Source organism: Ursus americanus, chromosome 4 (genome assembly GCF_024610735.1).
Source record: "Ursus americanus isolate L20-20 chromosome 4, mUrsAme1.1.p, whole genome shotgun sequence".
Classification (NCBI taxonomy): domain Eukaryota; kingdom Metazoa; phylum Chordata; class Mammalia; order Carnivora; family Ursidae; genus Ursus; species Ursus americanus.
The window spans coordinates 14,960,088-14,979,736 of record NC_142130.1 but is presented as its reverse complement, the minus strand read 5'-3'; positions in this window follow the sequence as shown (position 1 = coordinate 14,979,736).

The following is a 19,649-nucleotide window of genomic DNA, read 5'->3' as shown; positions in this document are numbered from 1 at the left end:
ATGTGATAACCACGGCTTCCATGTTTGTGGCTGACATTTATGTATCTTGAGTCAGTATAGCTGGGTTCCATTGGCATTCTTCTTCTTTGGCGGTGAGAGAATCGTCCTGGCCATTTATGTGGGTCGTGGTGAAGTATTTGTATTTATGGAAAATTCTGATGTGTAAATCAGCGTATCTAGGGCAGGGTTGCAAACTTGTAGTTCCAAGATATATTTTGTTTAGGTAGCATAGTATTATCTTTGGAGTTATTTTGCAACCTTGAAAAGTCAGATTTCATGATAAAAATATCCAGATTTCTGATACAAATCAGAAAATCTGACAACAATGGGCTCTGATTCCCTCCTGGCAACAGTTGGCTGGAGCTAAGTAGTGATAGCGCTCATTGAATCCATACCCACGTATGTGGTTTCTGGTTTCCCTGATTTGTGATCCCTTTCCTGTCACTCCTTTGTGTCGCTTGCCTTTTTGGTTTGGGGCCATTGATTCTCAAAACTGGTTGCATATCAGAGTCACCTGGGGAACTTTTAGACCTGGGCTGCACCCCCCGAAGTTTAATTGTATTGGTCTGAAGTGGGGTAATGTAATAGCACCTCAGATGATTCTAATGTGTGCCCAAAACTAAGAAACCATAGCACCGGGAGAATAGAAGGTGGGCACTGATCATTTTCTCACGAGGTTCCCAATTCACTCATTGCTTGACCTTATGATCTGCATTGAGGAAATTGCAAGTTTCTTGGTTCTTTTAAGGAGAATTGATCTAATGTTCTCTTCCTTTAAATTTTGGAAGGTCGTAGGGATTCATTGGGGCTGATGAAATTCACAGATTGGTGCTGCTGGCAGGGGGTAGGGCAAGGATCTTGTCTTTCAAGCAGTTCTAAACGCTGGAGATCACATTTGTACTGTTTGCACTTTCCCCTCTTACAGAGCACGCTTTGGAGAGCTGTGGTTTGCTTTCGCACATCCCTTCCCCCCCCTTACCCTGTCACACCTCCAGGGCTGTGCCAGGTGGGGACATTTTGGCTGAGCAAGGGGGATGTGTCTGTGGAGTATGAGTTCAACGTTTTTAATGCTCATAAAAAGACAGGATGTCAATTTAAAGCTGCCTTGTCACAAGCATTCTCAATCTTGCAGTGATTTATGAAATACTGTAAATTGCAATCACGCTGGCCCATCACACCCCAGCAGCTACTTCAATAGCAAAACTTTCGTCCAAAAATATGATCTATAGGCGGGATGAAAGTTTCAGAAAGGGAGTGTTGTTTAAAGGCAGGTGCTATTATCATGCACTTACTGACAAAGGGAAGTTTTCTCAGGAAGAAATGTTCTTTCCCACCCACACGGCTCCATGCACAGAGCATGGTGAAGGAGAATTCTGCCTTGCGGTCTTCGGTGCCTTCTGAGCAGGGAAGAGTTCAAGAAGGATATGTCCGAAAGAAGAGGCAAGAGGAGAATTGAAGCTTTCATTTGCAATGAACGAGCCATGGTTCTCCTTATTGTTCTCTAGATTTGTGCCTGCAGAGAGATAGTCCCTGCAGTCCTGTGGGAGGAGGCAGAAAACTGTGCACAACAGTGAGGATGGGCCAGTTTGATGTGTCATGGACTGGCAGATTTAGGGTGATTAATAAATACATCTGTGTGTGGATATGTGTGTGTGTGTGTGTGTGTGTGTGTGTGTGTGTGTGTGTGAGGGAGAGAGAGAGAAGAGGGGGAAAGGGAAAGGAAAAAACAGGGAGGGAGGAGGAGCTGGGAAGGGGAGCGGGCAGGAAACCAGCTGGGGCTGTATTCCAACTGGTTCTCATACAAAGACCGGCATATTAAAACACTGGGACTTGTTCAAACCTTGTTGACAGAACCATACTCTGAGATTCTCAGAAGAAACTTAGCATTTAGGATTCCTAAACTGCTTTTTGGACATGGGTTTGCTATCACCTTTGATTTAGATGTTACCAGATTCTAGAGAACTTCACCTCATCAGGGATCAGGTGGTGAGGGGGAGGGGCTCACCTCAGACTCAGAATTCTAGAACGAGGTGTTGCTGCTTACAGGACCTGAGGTGTTGATGCAGGCAGGCCGGGTTCCAGGACTCAGACGGGAGTCCCGCAGGATCAGCCAACAGGGTCCTTGGCTTCACACAGGAAATCAAATGGAAGTCAGCAGGAGGTGAAAGTCCAGTTACTGAAGGTATCTATAGAGAGAGATACAGATGGAGCGTCCTGGAGACTCAGAAAGGAAAAGAGGGAGTCTTGTCTTGGCTTGGGGCTTGGGTTTTTTATTGACGATTGTAGTCTGGTGCAGCTGTCCTCTTAGGCATCCAGGAACTGGTCAGAACAAGGACAGGGTCTAGGTGTCCATTGTAAGTCACTTACTCCCAGGCGTCTTGGTGTCGATATGTCTAGCACCAGTGATCTGGAGTAGGCACGTGATGGCTCTGCCCTGTCTTTCCTTAGATATTATCTATTGTGCTGGAAGACTCCAAAGATAGCATAACTCTTTGTCCCTTACAAGGAGGACATACATTAAGGCATGTGTACGGCAGGGGTGAACATCCTAGCAAGAATAGAAGCCAGAAAAGAAGCAAAGGAAAAAAAAAACCACACAACTTTTTTCTGTTATGGCATCCCTTCAGTTTCCCTGTGTCAGTGACAGGCTTTCTCTTCTATTCAGTCTACCCTTCAAGCTTTGCCTTGTGGTCGGTTGGGGAGATGGGGGCTTCATAATACTCAGGAAAAAGGAGACAAAGGGACATTTAATAGGGAAGGGAAGATGAACTTACAAGTCAACTTATAAGATGACTTCCAAAAATCTTTTCAGAAAAGGCTATATTTGAAAGGGGTACTGGTAATATACATTTGAAAGGATGTCAAATATATATTTGGAAAGAGGTCGAATACACGTGTGAAAATAAAGTGAGGCACATTATTTGCCCTGGAGAACAAAAAAGCTTATGACATTGAAATTCTGTGAAGGGGTCATGATTGCACAAAGGAATAAAATCTTAAGGATAGTTTTGGTTAGTTGAGTTTTTAATGGGACAAGAAATTTCTAGATTGGGGAGGGGCTGATTTTCTCTCATATCCTATCTCGATCATCTTATTACTCCTTCCAAATAGTCTGACCCAGAGTAGGGTTCTCAAAGAACACATTTTGATAAATTATTTTTCCCTTATGGTCAGAAAGAAGTTAGACTTAACTTTGAATTTTGAATTTTGAAAGCACTTAATTATTTGATGCAAACCACTGGGCAAGATCAGTTTTGTTATATCCTCTGACAATGTTAAACTTTATAGGAGCCCTGTGCTTCCAGGGAAAGCAGTGACAGTTAAGAAATCGCACCCACACATTTGTGTTTCAGAAACAGCTAACTGTTGTCAAATTAAAATTGGACCAGACGGAGTTAACAGTCAAGGAGAACTTTGTTCAAGACTATTGCAACAGTGGTCATGACTAGTGCAATCGGGGAGAGATTGAGCTCATCTCTAATACAGCAGGGGCAGCTGGGATTTATAGCCCAGAGACCCGGTGAGAAGGTCAGTGGGTGGAAAACTGCTGAGAGGAATTTGGTTAGCTATCAGGGGTGGGGAGATTCTTGCTAAACTGGCTCAGCAGGATTCTTGTGAAACTGGGTCAGCAGGCCAAGCAAGAGACCTAGTTAAGAAGAGTGCTCCAGGGCGGGAGGAGTCTACAGATCCGGTGAGGAGGGAGTCCTTGTTCCCACAGAGGACCATCTTGCCCTTGTTTGTTCTGAGATACACCCACCCCATCCTTTGTCATGACTCCTTAAAGACTGGCAGATGACCATCCTGTTTATCCGACTCTATGAAACCCCAAACTCCTTTCTTTTTCTTTTGAGACATTAATAAATGTCATTAATAAATCTCCTCCCGGCAATAGCCTGATAGAAATCATCTCCTTAGCTGACCGGTGCAGAGTATCTCTCACAGTTTTGGTGCTGTGTCTTGGGTAGGAGTAGAACCCTTGCCTTTAGAAACCTGTCTACTCCACCCGGGTAACGTGGCCTCTTGGAGCCCTTTGTGCTCAGTTTCTGATTGGTAATGAGGAACTCATGGTGAATTAAGAGTCTTGCCTTTGCAAAATTGAATCCTAAATGATATCTTTTGCATGTAAAATTGTCTTTGAAATTTTCAAACTGCCCTGAATTTGTTCTTTCACGGTGTCAAAAGAGAAGTGCCAGAAATAATTAGGTTTATTTGATTTGTTACTATTGATGAATTGCACGGGAAGAGAGATCAGATCAGATGAGATATTTAGCGTTCTCTAGGTTACATTTGTCTGGGTGAAATGTTAATAATGCAAATATTTCAGAAATTGTGTGGTATTAGAGAAGTTCTCAGAGAATTATCAATGCCCTTGCTGTCTGTGATGTTTCTATTTATCAGAGTCCTTGGATGCTTTGTTCAATAACGGATAACAACAGCATAGTGCTGTCAATTATAATTTAAATTATTTTTTAATGTTAACTTGGTTGAAACTTACTCTGCGGGTGATAAGGGTATGTATTCCTCTGATGGGATATAATATTTCTTCCTCCTGACACCATGAGATCACTTAAACAAAAAGCATTCCTACATACATACAAACTCTCAATAAATGTCAGGTGACAACTACACATCAAGCAATGTGCTAGGCACTAAGGAACAATTGGATGGACAAGTTTATATTCTATTGGTGAAGAGAGGCAAGAGACTAGTGATCAAAAAATAAATGAGAGTTATAGATGATGATGATTTTTATGAAGAAAACACAGGGTAAGGTGATGAAGACTAAGAGGAATGGTCAAGGTAATCCTGGAAGGCTTCCTGGGGAGGTGGCACAGGGTGAGACTGGAAGGTTACTCTCGAGCCAGCCATGCAGACAACTGGGAGAAGAGCATTTCCACCTTCCTCTGAACTGCACTAGGCCCACATGCTGGGTTAAACAGTGCTTTCCATTTGCTCAGTAAAATTTTTTTTAAAGATTTAATTTATTGAGAGAGAGAGAGCATGTGCACATAAACCGGTGGTGGTGGGGGGTGCAGAGGAAGAGGGAGATGCAGGCTCCCACGGAGCAGGGAACCCACCGAGGGGCTTGATCTGAGGACCCCGGCACCAGGATCATGAGGTGAGCCGAAGGCAGCTGCCTAACCGACTGAGCCACCCAGGCACCTCAAGAAAAATTTTTTGTCTGATGTGGCAAGTAGGCTACTTTCAAGAATGCATTTACTTTCTCACCAGTTTTGTCTACTGATCAAGAGCCAGTTGTATTTTTTCTCCAAATTTGTTTATACTGGTTGTGTTATCTCAATTATGCAAACTGATGAAATGTGATTTTGAAAAGAGAGTCACTTTTATGGAAATTAACTTCAATGGTATGGGAACCTTTTCAAAAGGCAACTTGCTAAATTTCTGCTATCAAGTTAGGTGGAGGCAAGACAACCATCAGACTTGGAGAAAAATGATAAAAATATGGAAGTATTTTGGACTTCGATTGCTTCACAAGAGTTTTTATGTTTTCTCACCAATTAAAGAAATTGAAACTGAGAATACTTGACAGTTTGGTACATAAAGACAGATGACGCAGAGCTATAAAAAGTGGACCCACGACCAGAATAAGTTAATCTTGGCTCTTTATCAAATGACTGGTGGAGGAGTGTACATTCATGTTTTAGGCTAAAACAAAATGTTTATTACTTGTGTTTTACCACTTTAACTTAGTTTTTCGTGTAACTGACCGATCCACTGACCTGATTAGGTAAAATGAAAAAGCACAGTATTATTTGTCTCAAAAAGAATGAGATCATGCTAGTCATATTGTCTTGTGCCCTTTTTTCCTATTTGATATACCATTACCGATATATAATTTTAGGTACTGTAGTATTTTATTAGGTGGATGGATCAGAATTTTTAAAAAGATTTTATTTATTTATTTGTCAGAGAGAGAGAGAGCTTACAAGCAGGGGCAACAGCAGGCAGAGGGAGAAGCAGGCTCCCTGGGGAGCCTGATGTGGGACTCAATCTGAGGACCCCGGCATCATGACCTGAGCCAAAGACAGTCACTTAACCAGCTGAGCCACCCAGGTGTCCCTGAATCATAATTTTTTTTAATAGATTTTTAAAATTTATTTGACACAGAGAGAGAGAGAGAAACAGCTAGCAAGAGAGGGAACATAAGCAGGGGAGTGGGAGAGGAAGAAGCAGGCTCCCAGTAGAGCAGGGAGCCCGATGCGGGGCTCGATCCCAGAACCCTGGGATTACAACCTGAGCCAAAGGCAGATGCTTAACGACTGAGCCACCCGGGTGCCCCTGGATCATAATTTTTTAAAGCTATTTATAATGGTCAGCTATTTAAGGGATTTGAACTTATTACTACAACAATTGGCGTTATACACACATATTTGCACATGTATTTAATAGTTTTCTTAGAATACATTCCCAGAAGGTGAATTTCTGGCTTAAAGCCCAGCCCAGTTTTGAGAATTTTGATGTGTGCAATTACCCTCCAGTAAGGTAGACTGTCACATGTCTTTTGGGAGTGAAATATTTCTGAAATTCCCAGAGCATTTCTGAGGCAATTTGATCATCAGACAGTAGGGTCTGTTGTTGAAGGTTCTGTGCACATACAGGGCCCCTGAATTCAGGCTCCTCTAAGGACAGAATGAATAAAACCTAGCACTGAAACATAAAACAATAAAACATAGCACAGTGCCGAGTACATATCCAGCAAAGTCACCATTGTCTGGTGAAAAACTTGCTTTTGTCAGTGAAAGCCTTTATTTTGAGTGACAAATAAAATGTAATAGAATCTGAACCATTTTTGTGATAGCGGTCCTCCCACCCTCTTCTCTGAAAGTACTTATTGGCTACCTGCATCTTTCAATTTAAAGGCTGCCCATCAGAGAATAGGCACAACCTTGCTTGGAGGAGTAATCTTCTTTGTCAGCACACCTGGCTCTCTTCTCGATGATGTCTGTATAAAATGTGTTACTTCTTTTTCTTCAGTCTACTACGTGGTCAGTTTAAATGCCATTCTTTAAAATGTCCCTTAGAGACAACTGTAGAGGAAAATAATGGCATTAGTTACACCTAGATGCAGCACGAGCCCCGAATGATACACTAGTCAGATTTCACACCTTTTCCTAACATAGCTGTCCCTGGATGTCTTTTGAGTCAATAATTAGGTTTCCAGGGTTTTTCTTTCTCATTAATGGCCCTGGTACTGTCAAAACCCCCATTGAGAGTGAGATTTATTTAAGGTAGAAATTAAATTCCAACACAGAGAGAAGAGCCAGGAATTCCCGCCACATCATCCAGTGATCACAGTATCTCTTGCCACTCCGTGCCCTGAAATGATTTAATAAGGGCCTCTTTCTTGTTCTAAACTCAAATAACGACTTCCAGATTTAAAATTCTCTCTGTCAGTTATAATTAATTTCTTCTTTACTTACTTTGTGGCTTTGGAACGAAGCACTGGCTCATCTCCTGGAGCAGGTCTCTTAAGCACCATGGAGAAGGAAGATACCGACACTTCTGAGAAAGCTCCTTTCTTTCTAGTGTGGGAAAGTGGACCCAGACATGGAGCCTGGAGAATAATGTGATGTAGGCGAGTGGAGAGGGGGGCATGAGGGTCTGTGGAAACACAGAGACACACAGAGACCTAATTCCTTTTCGGGCAATCAGAGCCAGGCTCTAGGAGGAGGTGACCTGTGCCTGGGGCCTTGAAGGATGGGTACGATTTGGCGAGGCAGAAAAGATGGGCAGAAAGAGCTTCACAGGGAGGACAGGGTGTATTTGAGGAAGTCCGGTAGACAGTAGGGGTATTTCAGGAGACAAAGTAGAGCTGTTTGCAGAATGACCTGAGAGCACCAGGCAGGATTCTGTCTCTGAACCTTTTGCCCTTTCAGCCTCTATCACCTGCTGTTACCTTCATTAAATAGTCATTTTAAAAAATGGCAAAGTCTTTCTTGTTTTCAAAAATCTCTTCAAAGGAGAACGGTACTGGGAGAAATGAAGAATAGTGGGGTTTCCTGCGGGGCCCCAGACTCTGTTCGAGTTGCTTCACATGTACTATCCCATTCGGTTCTCAGCCAGCTCCACGGGGTTCATCTCAATTACCACCATCGGTTTTTGGATAAGGAAACAGAAGACTGTTTGGTGAGCAGTTGTCAAAGGCCCCATCCCTGGCAGGTCTCCTAAGGCTTACCAGTGTCTGAGCAAGTCCCTGGCAGGGAGGAGAGACCTTGCTGGTGTGGTGTGGTCAGCTGGGGCTTTGGGGATGTGTCTGATGGCAGTGCTGGTGTCCTACTCTGCACCGTGGATGCCTGGATATGCGACACGGGGGTACAGAGAGGAGAGGGAGAAGGAAATGGAAAGAACTTTTTGCCACTTTCCCAAGTACACTTCCAAATTTATTTCTTATTCATTAGATAAACACTTATTGAACATCTACTACAAGGCAGGTGGTGAGGCAGGCGCTAGGGTGACAAGGACAAGCCGAGGCAGGATTGTTGCTCCTGTGGGGCTCACATTCTTGTGAAATGGTGAACACAGATGCATCACAAGTTACTATAGAAATGCCCCAATGGAGGTACACGCAATGCATGGAGATGATGACTGTCGCTTGAAAGAGTCAGGGGAATCCACTGAGATGGACCTTCAGGGCTTCCCAGGGGATTCGCTGTCTGGAGAATGATGCAGTCTGTGTGGCCAAAAGCAGGTGAGGAGGCGTGGGAGGAAGTGAAGCTGGGGACCAAGGCTGGGGCCAAGTTGTGAAGGCCTTGGGAGTCCTTCTGAGGAGTGAACTTAGTCTTCTCAGGTTTTTAAGGAGGGAGCGATATGACAGTAACCCTGTGATTCTGTGGTGATTTGGAAGACAGAGCTGAGGAAGGAAACGGTTGGAGGCAAGGATGTTACAGTGGCCATGGAGACATGATGGGATCAGCAGCAGTTGGAAAAGAGAAAAGTAGAGAATTCCTTCATATTTAAAAAAAATTATAAAAGCAATTCATGTTCACTAGAAAATTCAAACAAATACATGCATATAAAATAGAAAATGGAAGTCCATACCTCCCATAGAAATAACCCCAACTACCTGGTATGAATCCTTTCCAGACGGTATGCTTGTCCTGCATGCACACATGCGCTCATCCCTACACACACACACACACACACACACACACACACACACACATGTATGCCCACTGTTTGCGTGAGTCAGACATTGATCCTGTCCTCATGAAGCTCACAGATGTTCACCAGGCTCCCAGCCCTATGAGCCTGAGGATCAGACAGTTATTTGAGAGTCATAGGTATTTGAAGTGTAGAGAGCAAATGAATTAGCAGGGAGTTCATATTGGGAGAAGGGAAGAGGGTCAAAGATAGAACCCTGTGTGATAGTAAATGTAAGGGCTGGGCAAGGAAAGACAGGACCACAGGAAGAGAGACTAGAGAGTTGGAGGAACACCAGGAAAATGTGATACTATTCATGTCCAAAGAAAAAGCATTTTTTAAAGGGGGGTAGGGCATGTCATTAATGTTAAATACTGCTGAATGGTCAAGTCAGTTAAGGACTAGAGAGTGTTCATTGGATTTCACAATAAAGCATTTCTCCAATCTGCTCTCTCCTGTTGCGACTGCTTAGCTCCAGCCTTCATCATCCACGGCCCAGGTGACCGACCACCATAACTTTGAAGCTGGGCTGCTGGCCCCTGACTGATTCTTCATGTCTCTGTCAGCGTTGCTTCTTCTGAAGTGGAACCATGTCAGTCCTCTTGTAAAAACTCCCCAATAGTCCCCAGGGCCTATGAGAGGAGGTCCAACCTCTTAGAATGGCATGACCATCCTCAGCACTGATCCTCTCCACTACTTCAACGCACTTTAAGCTTCCACAGTGTTGAATGGTTTATACCTCTCTGAAGACATCATGAGCTTTCACTCCCCGGTCTTTGCAATGTGATGTCTGCCAGGAATGTCTTTCTCCTTTATCTGCCTAGCAAATGCCTATTCCTCCTTCAAAGCCCAACTCAGATGTCACCTCCTCTGGGACTGGGAGACAGCCCCTCTTCCCTTCCAGTTTATTACTTTCTTCTTTTTTTGTCACAAAGCATTATGGGTTTTATGGGTTCTATTTCTGTCTTCCTTAGTAAATTGCAAACTCCTCTCAGGCAAGGTATGTGTCGTATCTTATTCATTTCTGTGTCTTCAACAGTTGGCCTGGTACTTGTGGTATAGTGAGATGCTCAAGAATTGTATTGCGATTGATTAATTGTCCTCCAAATATTATAAAAACTGTTAAGTGTTATCTTCTTTTTTTAAGATTTATTTATTTATTTGAGAGAGAGAGAGCGCGCGTGTGAGCATGAGTGTGGGGGGAGGGACGGAGAGAGAGGGAGACCAGCAGACTCCTCAATGAGTGCCGAGCCCAATGTGGGGCTCAATCCCAGGACCCTGAGACCATGACCTGAGCTGAAATCAAGAGTTGGACACTTAACCGACTGAGCCACCCAGGCGCCCCTTTAAGTGGTATCTTTAAAACAAGCTTCCTAGAGAAGTAGAATTACCACTTATTTTTCAGATTTTCAGATTTTTCCAGTGAGGAAATTGAGACAGAAAGGGATTTTTAACTCTGACAAATAAAAACTAGAGGGAAAATTAAAGATCACCTAGTTGAGCCCTCTTATTTTGCAAATGAGTAACCTCAAATTCAGAGAGGCTTGAGAGCTTGTCCCCGATGAGTCAGGGAGCCAGAGACTCAGCTACAGATGAGAATCCAGTCCTCTGGTTCTCACTTGGGTGCTTTCCCATCAGCCACTTGTCTGTACTTTCAGGTGGAGCTGGTCTTGGGCAGGGCTACCACGTATACCCCTTTTCTTCTGGAACGCCATGCTGACAAAGTTAATAAATTATTAGTTGACTAAAGTGATGGAAAATGGATCCTTTAAGCTCATTTTAAGAGAATATGGAGGATCCACTGTTTGCGGGGAGATGAGTCCCCTTTACCTGTCCAAATGTAGCCAGAGAAGAAAGCTGTGCTAGGTATTTCAAACAGAGGGGATTAAATATAGGGAATTGTTTTATAGCTACTGGAAGTTTGGAGGAGCAAATGAGGATGATAGAGTAACTTCAAGATTAGGGACTTTTGGAAGAAGCTACTATCCTTGAGAATAGGGGAGCAAGAGAGAACTGGTGGTATTGCCAGAGCCTGGGGCTTAGAGGAGGGGCCATGGGCTGTTCTCTGACCCTCAGGGTTTGGTGATTGGGTCTCCAATGAGGGGAGGCCATGTAGCTGGTGCTCAGGTCTTGAGGTACCTCCAACTGGTGTTTGGATTTCTGAGGGGTGTGGCCTGGAAGGTGTCTGGACCTGGTGGGCAAGGGATACAAGTGTGGTTGGTGTTGAGGGTGCTGACAGACACCAGCAGCAGGGACTGCTCCTGCCCGCTGTTGTTGAAGGGACGGGGGCCATGCTGAAGCAGGAGAGTTATCTTCTCTCCTCCCTAGGAGGTACAAGAAACTTGGGAATTTTGGTCTTTTCACTGCTACCCACGCTGTAAAAGAAATAATTGTTCCTACTTATAATTGTACCTCCTTGGCAATCAAAAAGGAGAATCAAAGATAATAAAATTAATGAGTTTCTATTCCAAGTGAGGAGTTCAACTTCTAAAAAAATTAGTGAATGAAAGACATTTTCTGTTGCTCACAGCCTGTTGTTATACTTGTCAGCCTTTACTTATGACTCAGTGCAGTGGATTATCTAATACCGGCATTATCACTTTAGTGGATTATCTCATACCAACATTATTGTCTCTCTGCACAGCTTTTACAAGAAGAATCTCTCAGTCTCTCAAGAAGGGTACTTTAAAAAGCAACTCCAAAATTAAGAGGGAATAATTATTCCTTTAACAGCACCAGGGCATGGTTTTCTTTTTTTTTTTTTTTAAAGATTTTATTTATTTATTCGACAGAGATAGAGACAGCCAGCGAGAGAGGGAACACAAGCAGGGGGAGTGGGAGAGGAAGAAGCAGGCTCATAGCGGAAGAGCCTGATGTGGGGCTCGAACCCATAACACCAGGATCACGCCCTGAGCCGAAGGCAGACGCTTAACCGCTGTGCCACCCAGGTGCCCCCAGGGCATGGTTTTCTGAAAAGTGTACATGTATTCTCCTTTGTCATGTTCACTTTTTTTAGATTTCTCACTTTATGGTTTTAACAGCTTTAATTAATAGGTATAGTTAATATACAGGATGTCTTAGTCTGTTTGGGCTGCTATAACAAAAATACCATGGACTGGGTGGCTCCTTTTTTTTTTCCCCACAGATTTTATTTATTTATTTATTTATTTATTTATTTATTTATTTATTTATTTGAGAGAGAGAGAGAGAGAGCGAGTGTGCGCATGAGTGGGGGGGGTGGGGGAGCACAGGGAGTGGGAGAAGCAGGCTCCCCACTGAGCGGGAAGTCCGATGTTGCAGGGCTGGATCCCAGTACCCCAGGATCATGATCTGAGCTGAGGGCAGATGCCTCACTGACTGAGCCACCCAGAGACCCATGGGTGGCTTCTAAACAACAAAAATTGATTTCTCACAGTTCTAGAGGCTGGAAGTTTAATATCAAGACCCAGCAGATTCACGGTGTGGTGAGATGGTCACCTTCTCTCTGTGTCTTCAGATGGCAGAAGGGGGCCAGGGAGCCCTCTGGCATTTCTCTTTATTATGAAGGTGCTAATTTCATTCATGAGGGCTCCACCCTCATGACCTAATCATCTGCCAAATGCCCCCCTTCAAATACCCTTGGGGATTAGGATTCAATGTATGGATTTTTAGGGAGACGCAAAATTCGGACCACGGCATGGTACATCGCACACATGTATGCACGCAACTTGACAGGTGCATGGCTCTGTGAGACCCTCACTGCAATCGAGGTAGTGAAACTACCCATCATTCTTGTAAGATGCCTTATGTCCCTTTGTAGTTTCTTGTCCTACACCTATTCTCTATCTCCAGGCAACCAGCAATCTGCTGTCTGTCATTATTACATAGTCACATGTTAAATTTTATAAACATGGAAAAAAAATATTCCAGTAAGTCAGGGAAAGCTAGTTGCATACCCAAACATCCCTTGCCACCTTTTCCTTTTAAGTGAATCCTGATTTATATTGTGGAGAACAATGAAATCTCTAGAAGATTCTTTCCCAGCCTTCCTTGCAGATAGGTATTGCTAAGTAACTAAGAGCTTGCCAATGAGATGTAAGCAGAAGTGTTTTATGAAACTTCTGGGAAGACTGCTAAGGGGATGAACTTGGCTGAGAAATAGCTTCTTCACCTTTCTCTCATTTTCCTTCCTGCTGTGTGGAATGCATTGGTAATGACCAGAGCTCCACCATCCATCTTGGATGATGAGGTGGGACCTTGACAGTTGAAGCCATTTACTAATCTGATGGAGCTAAGAGACGAACTTGCATTTCTGATGTCACTATGATGCTTTTATTCCAAACCTGCATTGTCTACGTCTGGACTTTTACACGAAAGGGTCATAAATTTCTAATTTTCTTAAGCAACTCTTATTTTGCTTTTGTCTATGCAGTTGACCCTATCCTAACAGAAATGTGTTCATACTTCTATTTTTGCTTTCTCAGAGAAGTCATAGTACTGCCACCTGCTTTTATTTCCATTTGAATTATATACCTGATATAAATCCTCTTTTAAACATTCATGTTTCATTTAGCTTTGACAGGGAATCGGTCACTTGGCTGGGGTCAAGCCAATTTCCTCAAAAACATTAGCAAGCAAGTTGTTACAACAACTTGATTCCTGAGGCTCTGACACATCAAATCCTCTGACAGAATAAACTGTTATACATTAAGTACCTTTTTACCTTAAGGGAATTTCATGATGCATATTGCCTTCAATAGTTTTAAGGGGGGCCAGGGATCCTTCTGATACCCTTTCTCGATGTAGAAAAAGAAAGAATGTAAAAACTACCACCTTATGTGTGTGTGGGGGTTGTCATTAGGGCTAAAGATAAATCTCCTAGAGACACTATTCCCTTCTTGACACTGATGTCGTCTGTTCCTATCACTACCCTGACTTAATGTACAATGTCAGTTATCCTGTATGCATGAAAAGGAGAGTCGTTCACGCGGCACTAGCCTGCAGGTGTAAGAATTGCATGGAACTCTGTAGTGTTCTACAAAAAGGCATGCTTTTTTATGCACCGGGTTCCAGGACACCTCCTCCTCACATGCCTCTAACAAGCGTCCTCTTGTAAGGCAATGTGGTTTGTTCTATAAAATACAAACTTAATTAAGCTCTGTTAAGTGCTGCATTCCTTGTGAAAAAGGGAAAATGGATGAACTATAATAAAGAAGAATTGGCCTAGGCAAACATCTGTACTATTTTTCACTGGCATTTCTGGAAATTAAGCTATTAAATCAGGAGAGCGGGTCAGACTGGTTTGATATTTATTTTTCATTCCTTGACGGCAAAATAAAAGGCTTAACTTATAATGACATAAAATCAACACCTACTGTGTTCCATTCATTAATTCTGGCGTTCTATCAAAAACATCTCCCAGGTTTGTCCAATGTGATTTTTTTTCCCTTCATAAAAGCCTGAAGCATATTAGTCATGATGCCATTATATTCTAGATGCTTTAAAAAGCTTTCTGTGATTCCTCTCATCCCCTGCCTAGTACTTTTTAGTGAGAAAGCAAAGCTGGGTACATTAGAAAGTTTTGTGGCTTGTAAAAATGTCTTGGCATTTTGTCATAGACTTTGGTGGTCTCTTTCCAGTTCCCAGTATTTTCAGACTATTGTAAACAGTTTACTAAAGGCGTAAGCAATTTGGATACTCTACAACATGTTTAACTCAGACCTTATTCATTTTAGCTTAAACTTCACAGGGACTTCTTTAACAAATAATGTTTCTTGAAGTCTTCATCGTTTTCCAACTGGGCACATTTTCTTCTTTGCCATTTAAAAAATTTATGTATGTTGGATTTATCTTGTTCTCATAACATTTCTACCCTAGAAGATAAAGATATGTCAACTTCCTTTCCTTTCCTTAATTTTTTTAGAGGTGGGGAGGGAGGGAGAGAGAGAGAGAGAGAGAGAATCCCAAGCAGGGCTCCACGCCTAGCATGGAGCCCAATTTGGGGCTCAATCTTACAACCCTGAAATCATGACCTGAGCTGAAATCAAGAGTCAGATGCTTAACCAACTGAGCCACCCAACTGCCCCTCCTTTCCTTAATTTTATGCAAAATTCCTCTTATTTCCTTTACTCAGATCACATAATCATCTTAAGAAGAGTATAGACTGTTGAGTGGATTTGGAGTGTCTGTCTTGATTAATGATGCCAGTGAGCTTCACATTGGGGTGCTGGGTCTTTGGATGCCCATTGGCCTCATACGTTTTAGCCTGAAAGCCAGAGCAGTTGTGCTCATGGTTACCAGGAGCCTCGCTGGATGAGGTGTGCAGGGACCCTGTTTGGTCTCAATGGGACTTCAGAGGCAGCAGTTCATTGAGTAAAGAGGGGCTTACAGAGGTCATGGGGCTTCCAGGAGAGCTGTCCTTGGGTTTACTGAAGTCTATTTATGCCCAGAACATTCTCTCATGTACACAGTTTTAGTGATTGTTTAAGAGGCAAATCTGCCCACATTTCCAACTCCCTTCAAGCTTCCTCACTGCTCTTAAGATAAAGAACTGACTCTTCTCACAAAGCTCTGTGTCTAACTCCATTTGCTCACCTCTCACTATTAGTAGTCCCTGCACCGTGCTCCATGCTCCCGTCAGACTGATGTCATTCATATTCTTGGATGTGTCTTGCTAACTGGTCCTGATGCTGAAGTCACCCAGTTTGGGGTACTTTGCTGTAGCATCCCTAGGAAATGAATAGAGCCTCCTACTTGCCATGCTCTATTCAGATGCTGTGAATACATCATTCGGCAAAATGAATACCCTACTGTGATGAACTCACGTGCTAGTGCAGAGGGATGGACCATGCGCCATGGACATGTGCGAGAAGGTAGTACGCACTAAGGGAAAAACCGTGTGTAGACGAGTGAGGGCGGTTAGCAGTGTGGGTGAGTGCCACAGTGTAGGTCCTACTGGGAAAGTGACACTTGAGCAAAGACTTGAAGCTAATGAAGGAGTTATCCAAGGGTTTTCTGAGAGAGCAGTGTTCTGGGCAAGTGGAAGAGCTGAGCCAAGTCCCCAAGGCCGTGTGTGCCTGGTGTGTTGGAGGAGAACTAAGGGAGTCAGCATGGGGGGCTTCGTGGGGTGGGGGAGATGGTATGTGTGGGTCCAGATCACATGGGGCTCCTTAAACCCCAGCAGGCACTTTGGCTTTTACTCTGACTGAAAGCAGAAGCTGATATGGGTTTGGACAAAGGAATGATATGATCTAATTTATGTTGTAAAAAGGCCCATTCTGGCTGCTGTGTGTTAGGACAAGGATAGAAGCAAGGAGAACCATTACGAGCCTATTACAGTAATCCAGGTGAGAAATGGGCCTCCCTTGGACCAGGGCAGGGCTAGGGAATGATTTAAGAAGTGGGAAAATTCTGTATAGGTTTTGAAGGCAGAGTCCCAGGATTTGCTGACAGATTGGATACCGGAGTGTGTGAGAAAGAGAGGAGTCAGGGTGAATCAGTTTATGGCTTGAGCAAATGAAAGGATGCTCCTTTCTATTATTTCTTATCTCCTCTTATTTTGCTGAGGACATTGAGAAATTTTTGGTGAAGCTGATTCCTTCTGTTTGCAACCTTTCTATCAGTTTGCTTTTTTGATGGATTTCTTTGTTTTAGAATAGATATCTGCTTTCCATTTTCGATGATTTCCTACGATGTCCAGGGATCCTTGACTGTTCACATTTAAGAATAAGGGCCAGAAAACCCTCTTTGGAATCTGGGTGCCCAGAGAAGGTGAGGGATGCTTGTTGGCTGTAGTCTTCACTGTAGGGTGGCCTTGTCATGTGCCATTTGATTAGAGAACCCCCAATGATAGGCCATTTTTGTCTTTCCTCTGCAGTTGCTGAGTTCCTTAGAAAAGACTCTTTTGGTCATAGAGATTGTAGTATGTGATTAGGATGCTAGGTGGTCTGAGAGAGCTGGGGCTCTCCACAATCAGTGTGAGGCGTGATTGTAGTAAAGTGTCTTTGCCTTAGGCTGTGACATGTGTTTTTAGCTTAGACACTTGTTTTACCCTCCTCCAGGGAAAAGAAACGTTCAGTGTCTTGCCAGGATAGGGGATAGGCATGTGTTGGGCTAGGCAGAGTGGAGGAGGGGGTCAAGTCCCTTCTTAGCACGGTTTGAATCAGCGCACTTATAAAGCCGTCTTCACGCCTGCTTCCCGAGGTACCGAGGGCCACGGATTCAAGAGCTTTGAGGGGTCAGCAGTATCAATGGCTTTGCTTTTTGGTTTTTCCCTCTGCTGGTTGGGAATCTGTTTTCTCCATTCAGCTAAGTCATTTTCCATTTGTCAATCTGCTTTTCAAATTCTGAAATTTCTCATCGGTGCCTGCTTTCTCATTCTCTTTGCTCTCACGGGCTTATGCCTTTTATTTTAAAACTTCTTTTACTTTCATTTTGGCGAATTTTGCCATCTTTAACCAGAGCCCTCTTCTTCTCTCAATGAGTCACTGTCAGTCCTTCGGTCCTCAGCTTCCAGGCCACTTCTGTCAGGAGGTCTTCAGGTTGGGTGCTCTGTTGCTACGTTTCCAGGGTTTTCAGTATTTCTCGATCACAGTTCTTTTTGCCTAGCTTTGGAATTGCCTGATTACCAGCCAGTCTGCTCACCAGACTTTACTCTCTGTAAGGACAGGGATGAGGTCCGTCTGTTAGCATTACATCCCCGGAACCTGACACAGTGTCTAATACATAATAGGGATTCAGAAATATCTGTTGACTCATTGGTTAAATAATCCTGAACAAGATTCACGGCATTCCGAACTCTGACCACACTTCTTGTTGAGAGAGCCTGCTGCTGTTTGCTCTCTTCTTTGACAGCAGCCACCACACCCCCAGGAGTGTCTACCTCACAGACCCATCATAGGACACTTTGAACTTAACACAAGAAGCACATTTCCCACAAACCTGCTGGGAAGAGAATAACACTTTGGTGGAGAGCTTCCCTGCAGCTGTATGACAAATCTCCAACGTGCTCTTCTGTTCCATCTTTTCTCCCACAGGATTCTTCATCTCGAGCGCTCTTTGAACAGCCATCAAAACCCCTAAATCTTCTTCTCAGTGTGCTATATATAGATTAATAAGTCGACTACCTCTGGCACACCAGGTTTTCAAACCTTGGCATCTCAGCTTATCGATTTGGATCTTCTAACAAAACGCACCACAACTGTGGTTTCATTTTGTGCCACAGAAAATGCTTTTGCTAGGAAAACACTTCAGATAAAACCCACTTCAGACATCTGGGAACTTACAGCCTGGAGGCCTGCAGATCAAAGGCAGAATTAGGCACTTGAAAAACTCAGCTTTCTTAATTAATAATAAATTCCTCAACTTAAGAGAAGATTTTGACATGATAAAGAAGTATTACTTTTTCACAAAAGTTATTTCTTCTTCTTCTTTTTGTTTTCCAGGACTGTCCTAGACTTCCTTTGAAAGGAATATTTCCCCAATTTTTCTTTTTTTTTTTTTTTCAGTCTGTAAACATGTAATTATGTGGCAAGGGAGAAAGAAATACACGTGCAGCACAGACATAGTACAATGAGGCAGTAGGAACCGAATAGGTCCCGGAAGTAGAAAGCTCTGATAGTTCCTCACAGGAAATAACAGTCTTGCCTGACGTTCTTCTCCAATCCGGGCTGCATTCTGCTGCTGCCCTGCCGCCTTGACACGGGGTCAGCCTCCACTACTCTCTCATCTGACCTTCGTTGTAGCGCTCACAGCACTATCATCACTGCTCAGTGCCTGTCTTCCCCGAGGCTGCTCCCAGCCCCTGCCCACGGCCCCCCAAAGGGCAAGGATTATGTCTGTTTTGTACACTGCTGTTCCCCAGTGGCTAGAACAGTATGTAGCACTTTGAAGGCATTCAAAAACTTTTTTTTTTAATGTAAGGATGAATAAATTACAAAATAGTAGGAGAGATGTGGTAAGTTGCTTGCAAAGATGGCTGCAGCAGTTCCTCACACCCTTTTGCGATGTGACCAGGCTGCTCTTTGCCTCAAGAGGTAGAGTCTGTCCCCTCCTTGGACTCCACACCTTGGATCTGGGCTTGCCTTGTGACTTGCTTTGACCGATAGAATATGGTAGAATTGACGTTGTATGACTTCCGAGGCTAGGCTTCAAGAGGTCCTGCAGCTTCTCTTATCACCATCTTGCAACAAACCCACCATTGAGGAGGCCCAGTTAGCCTGCTGGCTCACTGGAGAAGAAATGAAGTGCCAAGCCAAAAGCTCCCCTCTCCCCCAGCTGCCATACATAGGAGTGAGGCCTTCTAGAATGATCCAGCCCCAGCCAACCAGCCACCCCATACAAACACATGAGTGAACCCAGCTGACACGGGTGGAGTAGAGGTGAGCCATCCCAATTGAGACCTGTCCAAATTGTTGACCCTAAAAATGAGAGCAAGTAAATAGTGTTTTTTTACCCCCCCCCAAGATTTATTTATTTATTTGAGAGAGAGAGAGAGAGAGAGAACATGC